The sequence below is a fragment of the Equus przewalskii genome, chromosome 30 (assembly GCF_037783145.1).
Source record: "Equus przewalskii isolate Varuska chromosome 30, EquPr2, whole genome shotgun sequence".
Classification (NCBI taxonomy): Eukaryota; Metazoa; Chordata; class Mammalia; order Perissodactyla; family Equidae; genus Equus; species Equus przewalskii.
In genome coordinates this window covers 4,846,345-4,851,090 of record NC_091860.1, presented here as the reverse complement: position 1 = coordinate 4,851,090, position 4,746 = coordinate 4,846,345, and the positions used below count along the sequence as shown (strand labels likewise).

Genomic DNA, 4,746 nt, shown 5'->3' with positions numbered 1-4,746 from the left:
TATTAGACATTAAATAGACTACTCAGAAGGGTATTGCCTCAGGAGAGGGACCAAATTATCTGTAGACTAAAGGCTGTTTTGTTTCTACCTCACAAAGTGTAAAAGTAAGTCTTGAAAGGATCAAATGGTTTCCAAGTTACTTAACTGCATTCCAGGACAAAGCTCAAAAGATATTTATAGGATACAAAAAAAAAAATCCAGCAGCCAACAATGTAAAATTCACAAAGTCTGTCATCTAAATAAAATTGCAGTATAAAAAGAAAAAGGAAAATACAACCCATAGTGAGAAGAAAAATCAACCAATAGAAACAGACCTACATATGAAACATACGATAGAATTGGTAGATGAGGGCATTAAAACAGTTATTATAAATGTACTCCAGCTTTCATCTCTTGGCTTGGAGAAGGCCAAGATGTACCTGTCTTCAGTCATCCTGAATCCAGGTTCATCTAACACCAGCCGCTTCCACCGTGCCACCTAAGTTTGACCCCATTGAGATCAAAGTCATGTACCTGAGGTGCATCACTGGAGAAGTTGGTGCTTCGTCAGCCCTGGCCACCAAGATTGGTCCCCAAGACTGGCCTCCTGGTTCTGTCTCCAAAAAAAGGTGTTTGATGACATCACAAAGGCAACCAGTGATTGGAAGGGTCTGAGGATCACGGTGAAACTGACGATCCAGAATCAACAGGTTCAGATTGAGGCGGTATTTTCTGCCTCTGCCCTGATCATCACAGCCCTCCAGGAACCACCAAGAGACCAGAAGAAGCAGAAAAACGTGAAACATAGTGGAAATATCACCTTCGATGAGATTGTGAACATTGCCTGACAGATGTGGTGCCAGTCATTGGCCAAGGACTCTCTGGAACCATTGAAGAGATCCTGGGGACTGCCCAGTCTGTGGGTTGAAACGTTGATGGCCACCACCCTCATGACATCATAGATGACATCAAGAGTGGTGCGGTGGGATGCCCAGCTAGTTAAGATCCAGCAAGGAAAATACTTCGATAAAGGATCACTTGACAATCAAAGTAAATAAATAAATAAACTCCATCTGTTGAAGAAGTATGACAAAGAGATATGTAGAAGATATAATCCATATTGAACTTCTAAATACAGAAAATTACGCTGAGTGGGATTAACAGCAGATCAGACACTACAGAAGAAGACATTAGTGAGTTTGAAGACAAAGCAATAGAACCTATCCAAAATGAAACACAGAGAAGATTACAGATAAAAATGAACACAGTTCAGTGAGCTATGGGGCAACATCAAGCAACCGAATATAAATGTGATTAGAGTTCCAGAAGGAGAGCAATGTGGGGTGGGCAGGTGAAAGCAGAAAGACTGTTTAAAGAATAATGACTAAAAATTTTCCATATGTGATGAAAATTATACACTTGCAAGATTCATGTAGCTCAGTGAATCCCAAGAACAAGAAACATGATGAAATTTATTAGACTTTATAACCAAATTGCTTAAAATTGTGATAAAGAGAAAAAAATCTTAAAAGCAGCCAGAGAAAAAGGACACATTAAATACACAGACATCTCATTGGAAATAATACAAGCCAGAAAAAAGTAAAGCAATATCATTAAACTAATGAAAGTGAAAAAACCAGCCAACCTAGAATTCTTTACTTAGTGAAAATATCTTTCACAACTGAAGGGGAAATAAAGACATTTTGAGACACACAAATGCTGAGAGTTCATCACCAGCTGACTAATGTCTCAAGAAATGTGAAAGGAAGCCCTTCAGGCAGAGGAAAATGAAACCACAGGAAATCTGGATGTACACAAAGGAATGAAGAGCACAGGAAATGGTAAATATATGGGTAAATATTTTAAAATATTTTGTTCATATTTTTTACTCTTTAAAGAAGAAGTGATAAAGAATTTATAACATATGTTCATATAAAATGAATAACACAGTAGTGGAAAGATTGAGAAAAAACAAACGTAGATAAATTGTTCTAAGATTCTTCTTTTTTTTTTTTTAAAGATTTTAATTTTTCCTCTTCTCCCCAAAGCCTCCCAGTACATAGTTGTATATTTTAGTTGTGGGCCTTCTAGTTGTGGCACGTGGGATGCCACCTCAGCATGGCTTGATGAGTGGTGCTAGGTCTGCACCCAGGATCCAAACCAGTGAAACCCTGGGCCACCAAAGCAGAGTGTGCAAACTCAACCACTCGGCCACGGGGCTGGCCCGCTGTTGTAAGATTCTTAAATTCTTTTGAAACCCTATATAAAGATAGATTGTGATAAGTTAAAGATGTACATTGTAAACTCTAATAGAAAACAGTAAAAATACAAGAGAAAGAGCTATTTTAATAAGCCAATAAAGGAGATAAAATGGAATGATAAAAAATGCTCAGTTAATTTCAAAAGGGGGAAAAAGGAGTAAGAAGAGATGGGATAAATTAAAAACAAGTAGCAAGAAGGTAATTTAAGCCCAACATATTTTTTAAATTACATTAAATGTAAATGTTCTAACCATGCAAAATAAAAGGCAGAGTTTTTAATATAAAGTCTTTGTATATACTTTAAATATAAACACACAAATAGATTAAAAGGATGAAAAAAATGATATTAACACTGACCGCAAGAAATCTGAAGTGACTATGTTAATGTCAGACAAAGTAGATTACAGAATCAAGAATATTACCAAGAATAAAGAAGGTCATTTCATAATGATGAAGGGGTCAATTAATCACGAGGACATAAAATGTGATGCACCTAATATCAGAGTTTCAAAATATATAAAGAAACAGACAGACTGCAAGAAGAAATAAACAAATTCTTGACTACAGTCAGAGATCCATAGCCAACATTCATCTTTCACTAATTGATAGAACAAGGAAAGAGAGTAGCAGTAAGGATATAGTACACTGGAACAACACTTTTAACAAACTTAACCTAGTTCATAAAACAGTACAGTAAACAACAGCAGAAAACGTGTGTTAAAAGAACACATGGAACATTTCTCAAGAAATGACTATATCATAGGGCATAAAACAAATCTCAGTGAATTTAAAATAATTCAAATCATGCAAAGATGTTCTGTGACCACAGTGGAATTAGATTAGAGATCAATAACAGAAATATAGCTCGAGAATTTTAAAATCTTTGGAAAATCAACAACATAGTTCTAAATAAACTACAGGTTAAATTTAAAAAATCAAAAAGAAAGTAGGAAGTATTTTGAAATTAGGTTTCATGAAAATGAAAACATGACATTAAAATTTGTGGGATGCAGTTAAAGCAGTGCTGAGAAGTAAATGTATAGCATTAAACATTTCTATTACAAAGAAAGATCTTACAGCAAAACTCTAACTCTCCACCTTCAAAACTAGAAAAAGAAAAGGAAATTATATGCAAGGTAAGCAGAAGAAAGGAAATAATAAAGACAGAAGCCAATGGGATATAAAAAAAAAAGAGAGAGAAAATCAATGAAATAACTACTGCTTCTTTGGGAAGATCACTAAAATTAATAGATCTCTAGCCAGAGTAGTCAGGAAAAAAAAGAAAAGACACAAATTAGGAATATCAGAATGAGAGAGGAGACATCATTACAGAGCCTATAGACATTAAAGGATTTTAAGGATAATATAATGAAAAATTTTATGCCAATAAATTCTACAATGCAGATGAAATGGACTAATTATTTGAAATACACAAACTACCTAAGTTTACTCAAGCAGAAACAGATAACCTCATTAGCCCTACATCTATTAAAGACAATGAAGCTGTAATTTAAAACCTTCCCACAGAAAACCCCAGGCCAACATCTCTTCACTGGTGAATTCTATCAAACACTTAAGAAAGAAACTTTCCAATTCTGTGCAAACACTTCCAGAAAATTAAAAAGGAGGGACTATTTCTCAACTCATTCTACAAGTCCAGCAATATGCTGAAACTAAAATCAAAGACATTACGAGAAAAGTTTTAAAACACACCAATACCTCTAATGAACATAAATGCAAAAATTTATAGACAGATTTTGGCACATTGAATCCAAGAATATATATAAGCAATATATCAAGATCTAGTGGTGTTAATACTAGGAATGCAAGATTGATCAAACAGTCAAATCTTGAGGCTGGCCCAGGGGCATAGTAGTTAAGTTCATGCACACCACTTCAGTGGCCTGGTGTTCGTAGGTTCAGATCCTGGACATGGACCTACACACCGCTCATCAAGCCATGCTGTGGTGGCATCCCACATACAAAATAGAGGAAGACTGGCACAGATGTTAGCTCAGTGGTAGTCTTCCTCACACACACAAAATATATATATATATATAATTTGCCATGTTGACACTAAAAATTAAAAACCATATGATTATCTTAATGGATGCAGGAAAAACATTTCACAAAAATTAAATATCTTTTCATGATAACAAAAACTTCTCAGTAAAACTGAAACTATATACCCATTAAATAATTCTCTATGTCCTACTCTCCCTATTGCCTTACAACCACCATTCTACTTTCTGTTTCTCTAAGTTTGACTCTTTTAGATACCTCATGTCAGTGGACTCATATAGTATCTGTCTTTCTGTCCCTGGCTTAATGTAGCATAATGTCCTCAAGTTTCACCAAGTTTGTAGCATGTGACAGGATTTCCTTCTTTTTTAAGGCTGAATAAATATTCCATTATATGAAAATAGCACATTTTCTTTATACATGCATCTCTTAATGGGCCTTTAGATTTCTTCCACCTTTTGGCTATTGTGAAGAATACTGCAGT

General features: G+C 35.0%; 1 pseudogene; it reads left to right on the top strand.

Annotated features, from left to right (window-relative positions):
• Positions 1-372: 372 nt before the first annotated feature.
• LOC103560163 (large ribosomal subunit protein uL11-like) lies at positions 373-982 on the top strand (annotated as a pseudogene).
• The last annotated feature ends 3,764 nt before the right edge of the window (positions 983-4,746 follow it).